The 13,375-nt window shown below is 38.1% G+C and overlaps 1 protein-coding gene across 1 annotated transcript in view; it reads right to left on the reverse strand.

The window, feature by feature from the left end:
- Positions 1 to 13,375, reverse strand: part of SENP7 (SUMO1/sentrin specific peptidase 7) — an 85,497-nt gene that overhangs the window by 36,405 nt on the left and 35,717 nt on the right. The window lies entirely within an intron of this gene.

The raw sequence follows: 13,375 nt of genomic DNA on the forward strand, positions 1-13,375 counted from the left end.
TGTTCAGTTCTGGAATTCCAAAAACCATGTAATATAGTTTTTGCAGTGGTGTGACTAGGTTACCAAGTAGACTTAAAACAATGTAAAAGAGCAATGGCTGAAAGAACTGGAAAAGGTTTAATCAGAAGAGTGTCTGGTTTACTCTCTGATAAGCAGTTTTAGGCACTTTTTTTTTGGTTTTTGTTTTTCCTTAAGAGACGAGATCTTGCCATGTTGCCCTGGTTGGTCTTGAACTCCTGAGCTCAAACAGTCCTCTTGCCTCAGCCTCACAAAATGCTGTGATTATAGGTGTGAGCCACTGTGCCTGGCTGAGTTTTAGGCACTTTTTCTTTGTTTGCTTAGCAAATACAAAAATATTAAGCAAAATGTTCATGCATTTTCAAGATAAAACAGGAGACCTAAAAAAAAAAATCACTTATTTGCAGCAGCCATTTGAGGATATATCACCTAACTACCTAGGAGGAGGAGGGTACAAGTCCTCAGAGAATGCCTACACAATGCACTGAAACGCCAAACACATTGCATTAAAACAAGTTTAAGCTTTGGTCTTAAAATTATTATTAAAGAGTTAAGAGGTGAGTGACATCTCTACGAACGCATTTAAGCACTTAGTGAACATCTTCTTGCAAAACAACTATGCTAACAGGACCTGAAGAGTCAGCAACAATGAAAAAGTGCTTGCCTTCATGGAGTTTGCATTCCAAAGAAAAATAAACCAATTCAGTATTTAGTTACAATTCTAGTAAGTAGTATGAAGGACAAATACAGATGCTGCACTTCTGAGCCAGGTCAGGGAAGCTTCTCCCGAGAATGTAACCTTTAAGCCAGTCAAACAAGGACAGGCACTAACCAAAGGGAACAAATGAAAGGTGGAGAAAGGTCCAAAAAAGGAAGCAAAATGCAAATGCTGTGGTATGAGTAAAGCTTGTTCAAGGAAATTTAAGGAATTGCCTCACTCAAGCGCTGAGGTGAAGAGGAAATGTGTACAAGAATGGGCAGTTAGGCAAGATACAGTGAACTATATTAAGAATCTGAGACTTTATGTCAATAACAACAGAAACTCACTAGGTTTAACAAAGGTGCGATGAGATCAGAGTTGCATTTTAAAAAGATCATTTTGATCTTTATGAAGAATAAAATGGGAGCATCAAGGATAAATGGGAATAAAAATAAATTTAAAGGGTAATGATGACTTTATCAGAGGTAGTTTAATACAACAGTGGAAGCAGAAACCAGAATACAGTGGAATGAACAAAGAAAAAGGAGGAAAGTGACAACACAAATGTGGGAGAGTTGAGAAAAATGACTGTGGAAGTGGGAGATAAGAACTGAAGACAGATGTGAGATGCAGGAAAGGGCTTTTAGTTATTAGTTGGTTAGTTAGCTTAAGACAGGAAAGATTTGTGTAAGTTTAAGCACTTAGGGGAAGAAAGCAACAGAGTGGAAAAGGTTGAAGACACAGAAGGCAGGAAAATTAACACAGTATGGGCCCTAAGAAATGGCAAAATAAGAGCTAATTTTATTCAACAGGTACCGTCTACCAGGCAATGTGCTAAGCATTTTACAATGACTTTGTTTGATCCTCACAACCATCCTATGAGTCCTTCTAATTATTCTTCTTCTGCAGTTGAGGAGACCACAGTAGAATGATTAATGCCTAAGCCCACTATAAAATGAGTAGTGGAAGTGGGATCCTGAGCCATACACTTTTGATTTTATCTCCAGAACTCTCTACCACTACCACTGCTCCACTACACTGGCTTATGATAGAAGAGGCTCTCCTCTTTCCTTGTTCCAAGAAGGAATCAAGATCATATCTTAAAAGTGACAGGCCAGGTTAGGTGACTCAAGATTGTAACCCCAGCACTTTGGGAGGCCAAGGTAAGGGATTGCCTGAGCCCAGAGGTTCGAGAACAGCCTGGGAAACTTGGCGAAATCTCATCTCTACGATAAATCAAAAAATTAGCTGGGCGTGGTAGCACGCACCTGTAGTTCCGGCTACCTGGACCCAGCAGGTCGACACTGGGATGGCTGTGAGCATGCCACTGCACTCCAGCCCAGGTGACAGAGTGAGACTCCAACTCAAAAAAAAAAAGTGACAAAATAAAAGGTAAAAGATCATAGTGTGACATGAGAAAAGCTTCAAGTCATTCTACCAAAAGGATACCTGCACACGCCAAGTTTGTTGCAACTCTGTTCACAGTGGTGGAAACATGGAGCCAACCATGCTGTTCATCGAAGCAGGACTGGATAGGTACATATACATGATGGAATACTGTGAAGCCATAAAGAAGGACAAACAGATGGACTTTGCAGCAACTTGGATGGATTTAAAGTCTATCATATCAGTGATCTATCACAGAAACAGGGAACGGAGTGCCATATGTTCTCATTCATGGGCAGACATTGGACGAGGCGGGATTGGCAGCTTAGGGAAGATGCCAGAGGAGGGAGGGGCACGCCTCATCTTCGTGGGTGCCTGTATGATGAACATTTGTGTGCTTGACCCTGAATTGTACCCCAAAGCTTTAAAGTAGAGGAAAAAAAGTTTCAAATAATCATTGTGAAGAAGGGAAACACTAGCTTACTATAAAACACAGTAAGACTGCCCTGCAGTTAAGGAATCCCAGTGAGATTAATAATCATATATATATAATGCCACGACATACTGTTTTGTGACTTTTTTCCAGCAGTGCTAGACCTAGGTGTCAGCACAATGCAAACAGATAGTTCAGTTCACAGATAGCTATAAATTACAATGAGGAAAAGGCATTTACAATGGATTAACCAAGTAATCAAACATAAGTCTACCAAAAGTGAAACGATCAGAAATCATGTATCCCCTGACAAGTACAATAACAAGTACATGACATCAGGTGGAAGTATTCTTGCCAAAAATGTAACATGGATATAATCATAGGGGAAACCCAGAAAAATTAAAAATACAGAATGTGGGACATTCTACAGGACAACTGGCCTGGACTCTTCAAAAGTCAATGTCATGGTTAAAAGGGAAAGGGCAGAGCAGGTAAGAAGTATTCTAGAATAAGAGACTAATGGGGCATAAGAACCAAATAAAGTGCATAAACCTTAATTTGATCCCAGATTATTAAAAAACATAAAATACATTTTGGAACATGAGGAAGTTCTGATTATGGACTTCATAGTAAATAATGATAAAAATTATTATTAATTATTATGTAAGAGAATGTCATTGTTACAGGAAATGCAGGTTGAAATATTTAGAAATAAAGTGCTATGATGTCTGCAACTTACTGTCAAATGCTTCCCAATAAAATGTATATATGCATGTATACATGTATATATGTGATACCCAACTAAGTATATGTATAAAAGAGACTGCGAGATGACAAATTTGACAAAATATTAACAGACTATTCTTTTTCTTTTTCTTTTTCTTTTTCAGAGTTTCACTCTGTCACCCAGCATGGAGTACAGTGGCAGGATCATAGCTCACTGCAGCTTCGAACTCCTGAGCTCAAACAATCCTCCTCCCTCAGTCTCCCAAGTAGCTGGAACTACAGGCCTATGCCACCACACCTGGCTAATTTTTAAGTTCTTTGTAGAGACAAGGTCTCACTTTGTTGCCCAGCCTGGTCTCAAACTTCTGGCCTCAAGTGATCTTCCCACCTTGGACTTCCAAGGAATATAAGAGTATATATTATAATATAATATACTCTAGGAATATAAGAGTAAGTCACCACTATTAGGCTATTAGACTATCTTTATAAGGTTTTACAACTGCATAGCTTAAAATTCTAAAAGACCAAATAAAAACACCTATAAAATTTTAAGGATAAACCAAATATAATTTTAATCTAATGGGAAAATTATATGACTTAGTTATTTACTAAACGATTTGAAAAATTATTATCCCAATGGTAATTTTAATAATTTTAAATATGAGAATATTCAACGTTCAAAAAAGCCATTTTTCTATTCACTCAGGAAAAATAAGAATTTATGTTGGAAAACAACAAACCATTGGTAATTTTATTGATTATTCCAATAGTGGGACTCTAAATGAGAAGGACAATTTGGTCTCTCTGGGGAAACACTTATTTTATGTTTGACTTTATCATTATTTGGCTGACTAAAAATATCCTAAAGCATAAGTCAGTAATCTCTTTTCCTCCAAATTAATAAGATTTAAAAAGTTCAACTTCTACAATATTTAAGTACATAAGATTTTTCTGGATACTAGGATAGAAACTTAGGAGTAAAGAGCAACATTCACACCAAGCAAAATACAATCTCAGCTTAGAATTTAGAGATACATACTTAGGTGGCAATACTATCCAAGAAAAATAAAGTAATTACTCTGAAAGTTAGGAGAGTGGTTATGATTAAGGGATATCACTTTAAAGAATTGCAACTGCAAAGGCACACAAGAACTTCAGGGTTAGTTTCTATTTTATACCTGGGGGGGTTAAGTGAGCATATCTGCCTTATGAAATATATTAAAATTAATGAATAATTCATTAACTGTTTACCATTTATTCATTTTTTTGGCAGATACATTATATTTCACAGTAAAAATAAAAAGTAAAGGACAGCTGAACAGAAAATTCCACCTAACCCAACAATCTATACACCATTCCTGAAACTTGCCTAGGCTTTTTGGAACCATCCTATTATCTATTTACAAAATGTCCCTTTGTAAGCTCTAAGACATTATACTAATACTCTTCTAACTTCACATACAAGGAGAAATAATCAGATCTATATACTCAGATTCTTAAAAAAAAAAAAACGCCGGGCTCGGTGGCTCAGCCTGTAATCCCGCGCCTTTGGGAGGCTGAGGTGAGTGAATTGCCTGAGCCCGCCTGGGCAGCGAGATCTCATCTCTACAATAAATAAAAAAATCAGCCAGGCGCGGTGGCACATGCCTGTAATTCCGGTTACTTGGAAGGCTGAGGTGGAAGGATAGCTGGAGCCCAGCAGGCCAAGGCTGCGGTGGCCGGGAGCGCCCACTGCACTCCAGTCTGGGCGTCGGAGTGAGACTCCAACTCAAAAAAAAATGAATAAAAAAATACAGTCGGGAGCAGCAGCTCATGCCTGTGATCCCAGCACTTTGGAAGGCCAAGGCAGGGAGACTGCTTGAGCCCAGGAGTTCAGGATCAGCCTAGGCAATATAGCAAGAACATATCTCTACACACAAAAAAAAATTTAATTATCCAGATGCAGTGGCACATGTCTGTAGTCCCAGCTACTCGGGAGGCTGAGGCAAAAGGATTGCCTGAACCCAGGAGGTCAAGGCTACCATGAGCCAAAACCATGCCACTGCATTCCAGTGTTAGTGACAAGATAAGACTCTGACTCAAAAAACCAAAATCAAATATATTGGTTTTCTACAAAATTTCAAATTTTGTTGAATTTTTCAACAAAGGTAGTTTATCAATGATTACATAAACACGACTTAGTTTGAAAAAAATAATCTTAGCCGGGTTCGGTGGCTCAGCCTGTAATCCTGTGCTTTGGGAGGCTGAGGTGAGTGGATTGCCTGAGCCCGCGGGTTCGAGACCCGCCTGCGCAACTTGGCGAGCCCTCATCACTACAATAAATCAAAAAATCAGCCGGGCGTGGTAGCGCGTGCCTGTAATTCCGGTTACTCGGAAGGCTGAGGCGGAAGGATCACCAGAGACCAGTGGGTCAAGGCTCCACCGCACTCCAGTCTGGGTGACAGAGTGAGACTCCAACTCAAAAAGAAAAAAAAGAAAAGAAAAAATAATCTTTCCTCAGACTTGGTGCCCTACTTTTTGATTTTAGATACTAAACTAACAGTTGGGATGAAGGCATTGTTATCAATTCTTTTTTCATAACTTTATTTAGAGTATTTGTTATTCTTCAAAAAAAGGGCCCCAAAATTGGGGCACTTCAGGAAAAAGACGCACGCAACATGCACACAAAAAGATGTTCAATATATTTATCTTTATTATTGGTCTTCAAAAAAATTTGTCTTTTTTTAAAAAAGAGGAAGGAGCAAAATATTTCAACAGACACTTTAAGAGAAGATTTTTAAAGTTCAGTAAAACACATGAAAAGATGCTCAACTTCACCAGTCATCAAGGAAATGCAGTTAAAACTATAAAGAGTTACCACTGCACTCCCATTAGAAAGGATGACAATAAAGAGACTGACCAACAATGTTTGCGGGGGTGTGGAGGAACTGAAACTCTCCTACATTGATGGTGGGAATATAATTTGGCACAATCACTTTCGGAAAACAGGTTGGCAGTTTCTTACAAAGATAAAAATGCATTTACCCTATGACCCAGCAATCCAACTGCTAGGCATTTACCCATAATAAATGAAAATATGCCCACACAGGCATTTGTACATGAATATTCACAGCAGTTCTATTCATAATAGCTCAAAACTGAAAACAGCTCAAATGTCTATCAATAGGTGACTGGATAAACTACAGTATTTGCACTATAATGCTACTTGGCAATAAAAAGCAATGAACTACTGGTACATCCAGCAACATGGATATATCTCTAAAACGTTCCATTCAGTGAAAGAAGTCAGACACAAAAGAATATACATACTGTAGATTTTTATACATTTGCCACTCTAGAAAAGACAAATCTAATCCATATCAGTGACTGCCTGGGGCTGGAGGTAGGTGGGTTGAGAAAACAACACAAAGAAGAACATGCAGTCTTTTGGATATTGATTATATTCCATAATTGTGGTAATAGTGGGCCATGAGTGTAAATTTGTCAAAATTCATCAAAACATGCACTTAAAATGTGCATATCTTAATCTATGTATATTATACATCAATAAAGATAATTTAAAAGTCATTAATAACATGCAAAAATATTCATATTGCCTTTAAGAAAATGAGCCTAGTTGGTCTGAATAAGGAAAATGTGGTACATATACACCATGGAACACTACACACCATAAAAAAATAACAAAATCATGCTCTTTGCAGCAACATGGATGCGGCTAAAGGCCATCATCCTGAGCAAATTATCACAGAAACAGAAAATTGAACACTGGCATGCTCTCCCTAATAAGCAAGAGCTAAACATTGTATGCACACAGGCGAAAGAATGGGAACAACAGACACTGGGGCACTCATAAAAGGAGGAGGAGGGAGGATCGGGGAGGTAAGGGTTGAAAACAATGCCAATGCCTGGGTGATGAGCTCAACAGAAGCCCAAGCCTCACCATCACACAATATTCCTAGGTAATAAACCTGCACATGTACCCCTTGAATCAAAATAGAAAATTTTTCAAAGAAAAATGATCCTAGCTTATTACTCTTCCTCATTAAAGCCAATTTACAAAGAATTAAATGAGTAACATTTTGTTTGCTTAATTTATACAAGCATACTTCGTTAAAATTTGGATTGAAATACCTATTTGGATTAGAATGTGGCATATAAGTAAAATGGAAAATTATTCACCATTCAAAAGGAAAAAAATTCTGACATAGTCTACAACATAAATGAACCTTGAGGACATATACTAAGTGAAATAAGCCAGTCACAAAAGACAAACACTGTTTGAGTTCATTTATATTAGGTATTTAAAATAGTCAAAATCATAGCGACAGACAGTAGGATGATGGTTGTCACAAGTTGCGGTGAGGAAACAATGGAAAGTTGTTTAACGAGCACAGAGTTTCACTTTTATCAGATGAAAAAAGTATGGAGAAAGTGATCATTACATAACAATATGACTGTATTTATTACTGAACTGTACAATATAAAATGGTTGAGATAATAAATTTTATGTTAAGTGTATTTTATAATAATACATTTTGTTTAAGTTTTAAAAATCAGTACAGTACGTCCATCAAAAGTCATAAAAATTTGTATTTAAAATTGGCGTATTGGCAGGCATGGTGGCTCATACCTGTAACCCCAGCACTTTGGGAGGCCAAGGCAGGAGAACTACTTGCACTCAGGGGCTCAAGACCAGCCTAGGCATCATACTGAGACCTAGTCTCTACAATCAAAACACTAGATGACATGGCAGCCCATGCCTATAGTCCCAGCTACTCAGGTGACTGAGGCAGAAGGATCACCTGAACCCAGAAGGTTGAGGCTGTAGTGAGCCATGACTGTGCCACTGTACTCTAGCCTGAATGACACAGTGAGTCCCCAACTCAAAAACAAAAAACAAAAAAAGGAACAAAAAAGGAGAGATTATACCTGACACCACAAAAACACAAAGGACCATTGGAGGTTATGATGAACAATAATAAGCTCAAAATTGGAAAGTCTAGAAGAAACAAATTCCTGTACACATCTAACCTACTAGGACTGAACCAAAAAGAAATAGAAAATCTGAACAAATAAGTAACCAGTAAAAAGACTGAATCAGTAATAAAAGTCTCTCAACAAAGAAAAGCTCAGGACCAGATGACTTTACTGCTGCATTCTACCAAACTTATAAGTAACTAACACCAATTCTTTTCAAAGTGCTCCAAAACTCTGAAGAAGAGGAGAGAATTTTTCTTATTTCAAGCTTATAATCCCCGTACTTTGGGAGGCCAAGGCGAGAGGATTGCCTGAGCTCAGGGGTTCGAGACCAGACTGAGCAACTTGGTGAGACCTCACCTCTACAAGAAATCAAAAAATAAGTCAGGCATAGTAGCGCACTCCCCAGCTACTTGGAAGGCTGAGGAGGAAGGATCACCTGAGCTCAGCAGGTCGAGTCTGCAGTGGCTGTGAGTGTGCCACTGCACTCTAGCCTGAGACTCCAACTAAAAAAAAAAAAAAGCAAAGGTATAAGACTCACACTCAAAACTTATCCAAACTTACTACATAATTGCAGTAGGACATAATGGTATTGGCATAAGAGCAGACATATAGATCAATGGACTAGAACTAGAGGGAGTCTACAAATAATCCTTAACATTTACAGTCCATTGATTTTTGACAAAAACACCAACAAAATTCAGTGAAAAATAATTGTCTTTTTAACAAATGGTGCTGAGACAATTGAATATCTAAAGGTAAAAATATTAATTTGGATGCCTATATCCTACCATACCTAAAAAATTAACTCAAAATGGATCAAAGATCTAAATCTATGAGCTGGAACTATAAAACTCTTAAAACATGGGAGTAGACCTCAGATTAGGCAATGGTTTCTTAGAAATGACACCAAAATCACAATGACAAAAGAAAAATAGATAAATGAGACTCAAAATTTAAAAACTGTTATGCTTCAAACCATCAAGAGAGTAAGAAACTAGCCTAAAGAATGGGAGAAAATACATCCACATTACATATCTGAAGGGACTTGCAACCAGAATATATTTTAAGAACTCTTACAACTCAACAACGAAAAGACAACCCAATTTAAAAATGGGCAAAGGGTTGGGTGTGGTGGCTCATGCATATAATCCCAGTACTTTGAGAGGCTGAGGCAGGAGGATTGTTTGAGCCCAGGAGTTTGAGACCAGCCTAGGCAGCAAAGTGAGATCTCATCTCTACAAAAAAACAAAAAAGTATTAGGGCACACTTGTAACTCAGGAGGCGGAGGCAGAAGGAGGTCAAGGCTGCAGTGAGCTGTGATCATGCCACTACACTCCAGTCTGGGTGACACAGTGAGATCCTGACTCAAAAAAAAAATGGGTAAAGGATCTGACTAAATATTTCTCAAAAAAGACATACAAAGGACCAATAAGCATGAGAAACACTCAACATCATTTAGTTATTAGGAAATGCATGGCAAAATCACAATGTGATTCTATTTCACACCCACTAGGATGAAAATATGGAAGGAAAAAAAAGGAGGAAGGAAGGAAGAAAGATAAATCAGTGTTGGTGAGGATACGGAGAAATATGAAACCCTCAAACATTGCTGGTAGAAATGCAAAATGATCCAGTCATTTTGGAAAACAATTCAGTTTCTAAATACCACATGACACAGCAATTCCAACCCTACTTATCTACCCAAAAGAAATGAAAACATATGTCTACACAAGCACTTGGAAACGAATGTTTATGACAACATTATTCGCAATAGCCAAAAAGTGGAAACAACACATATGTCCAATTGGTAAATCAATAAACAGTGTGGTATAAAAAGAAACAAAGTACTGATACATGCTACAACATAAAAAACATGCTCAGTGAGAGCCAGGCACAAAACAATATACATATTATATGCACCTGTTTAAATGAAATGTCCAAAAAAGTTAGAAAGTAGGTCAATGACTATGGGTGAGAACAAAAAGTGGCTGTAAATGAGCACAGTTTCTTTTGGGGCATGATGGACATGTTCTAAAACCACCCCTGAACTGTAGTGATAGCTACACAATTCTATAAATATATCAAAAATAATTTAACTGCAGAATTTAAATGGGTGCATTTATGCTATGTAAATTATATCACAATAAAACCGATGATTTTTTTTAAAAGCACTGAACAGTATTACAATCTTTAAATTCAGATCAAACAAGTAGATAGGGTTAGTGGTTCCAAAATAACACAAATAGAAAGGGACTTTTCTCCCTCACCAGGTGTATTTTTGTTGCTTTGACTTCCCTTCATACAGCAGCAATTTATAAAATGCTTCACACAGCCTAGCAGAATTCACATACATCTTACTAAAACAAATGTAATTTAGTAACATATGTGATATATTATAATTATGTTACATATATATCTGTTAATACATGTTACTAAAATAAAAAATTAAGTCTATTAATATTAAACTAGGTTTCCCAGAGATATACTAATAAGATTCCTCCCCATTATAATGAGTTAGAAGGCCTAAATTTCCTCAACTATAAAATAAGGCCAATGCTACTTATATTTCACAGACTGTGAAACTTAAATGAGACAATTCAGGTTTAGCCTAATGGCTGGCACATAATGAGCTCTCAATAGATGTTAGCTGCCATAATGATAGAGGGTATTCGGTTCCAACCTTACCATATCACGCATGTACTCTATTATTGATATGCCAAAAGCTCCCAAAAGAATAATCAGTGAAGTATGAAGAATAATATGATTTGGTAAAAATGTTATATTATGAAAGAACTAAATCTGCAGGTACAAATTCTGCATGATCATTGGCGGTGAAAATGAGATCAACAGAGTGGGGGAAAATCCCTTTGGAATAGGTAAACCAAACTAGTGTTCTTCTAAAAACACTCAACTTGCCTAAGAGAGTTTTAATAAATACATGCCCCTTGGGTTGTGAAGCAACTACACGATAATTTTCCATTCCTCGTTGTTGTTTTGAGCCAAGTGAATTACTAATTCCGCCTATTAATTTAATTATTGCAATCCAGTTCTATCCAAATAACTCATCATATTCTATACCACTTCATTTTCCAGACGTTCTAACTATCCCAAATATTTTACCTACCTTTTAGAGGTAGAAGATTTCTTAAAAGGTTAAGAATCAAAAGCTCCAGAACTTTCAGTAAAGGCAGAGAAAAACTGGTTTAAAGAATAGAAAGAATGTCATCTCCTAGCTTGAGGCACTAGCATTTGGAAATGGCTCAGGTGCTCTCGGTCATACATCAGAATTATTTTTTTAATTCCACTTTTAAGTATTTAAGCACATGCCCCCACAAATACAACGCAGAAGCATTTTATGAACAATTTAACTTTGTGAATTTGAACTTAATACAATATATATATTAATAATAAGGGCTTACCTAAGGAACAAATTTTGAAGTAACACAAAGTCTTCTAGATTTTAAAATTTGGAGGAAGAGATTAAGATGGCTGACATGAGGCAGATGGAGTGAGTTTCTCCTACATACTAAACCAAGATAGAGTTTCCTCAGCATCCAGAAAGGTACAGGACTAGCAGCACGCTCCACAACTCATCAAAGAATGATAATAACCACAGAGCACAAAAGAGAAAAGAATCCACTGACCTGGACTGGAACTAGCCAAACTCTTGCCTGCACCACCACAGTCCACCAGTAGGCTCCAGACGCAAAGGCAAAGTATGTGAGGAGAATTCAGGAGTTCTGTGCTTCTGCCAGGGACTTGGAGGGCCTCCTGAGCCTTGTAGGACTCCAGTCCCTCACAGGAAACTGCCTCACCCACAGACATGCTCTGCCAAAGCCTTGGGCCATGGCAGTTGCCATTTCTCAGGCACTCAACCCTCACAGGCAGTGTGTCTGCTTTCTAGCCAGCCTGGAAAGGGACAGGCCCCAAGGGCTGCAGGCAGTTCCTGGCTGGGGCAAGTTACCATGAGAACAGGCAGTTCCTGGCTGGGGCAAGTTACCATGAGAACACCTTAGGTCCTGAGGCTGGCTGTACTTTCACATTCACAAGGACTGCCTGAGGCCTGGGTTGGAAGCCAAGTGTGACCTCTCACTCCTTATGTAAACTCTACTATGCCCTGCACAACAGCATTACTTCAGCGGTCCAGGACTTCCTCCTAATCCCCACTGGGATAGCCAAGAGAATTTGAGTAATCACGAGTCCTGTCCTCTGACTAGGTTGACAGAGCACGTCCTGGTAGCAACCCACGTCAAGGAGAAATCTCACAGCCACCATCACAGCTGACTTTCTCAACTACCATCTCCTGGCCAGAGGTCAACATTATAATCAGCCCACCATATCAGAAATAATATCACAGCTTTGGGGTAGACCTGATCCAAAATCCCAGCTACCAACACTTTCCAAGTCACTGGATCACTCAGGATTCTGTGTGCCAATGTAGGTACCCAGCACAGGACTGCCACTGCTGGCAACTGAAAAACTCACCACACCAAGGTGATATGTAGCCAAGAGAACCCTACAGTGCCTATGTCAGCCTCCTGGCAACCTCAAATTTTAAGAACTCATCTACCCAAATGTGAAGGAACCAGAAAAATAATTCTGACAATATGAAAAAACAGAGTTCTCCAACAACCCCAAAAGACCACACCAATTCTTCAGCAACAAGCTGGGCAAGAGAGTGGTGAGACTCCAACTCAAAAAAAAAAGAAAAATGCTGGAAACCATAGAGATCACAGGCCTTTTGGAACACCAACACAATAGAGAAAATAAATTTAAAAAGCAACCAGATAACAACCAGCATGATGAATAGACTAGTACCTTACATATCATAATTCATTCTGAATGTAATGGTCTCAATGATCCCACAAAAAAGAAATAGATGGCAGAATGAATAAAAAAAAAACCCCAGAACCCAAACGTCTGCAATCTTCAAGAGACTCATTTAACTCACAAAATCTCAAGGTAAAGGAATAGGAGAAAATAGAAACTAAAATGAGTAGGAATAGCCATTCTCATATCAGATGAAACAGATTTTAAATTAACAACAATTTAAAAAAAGACAAAGAAGGTTAGGCACAGTGTCTCATGTCCATAATCCTAGCACTTTGGCAGATGGAGGTGAGATTGCCTGA

This window comes from Carlito syrichta, unplaced genomic scaffold (genome assembly GCF_000164805.1).
Source record: "Carlito syrichta isolate Samal-C Ts95f unplaced genomic scaffold, Tarsius_syrichta-2.0.1 Scaffold316463, whole genome shotgun sequence".
Lineage (NCBI taxonomy): Eukaryota > Metazoa > Chordata > Mammalia > Primates > Tarsiidae > Carlito > Carlito syrichta.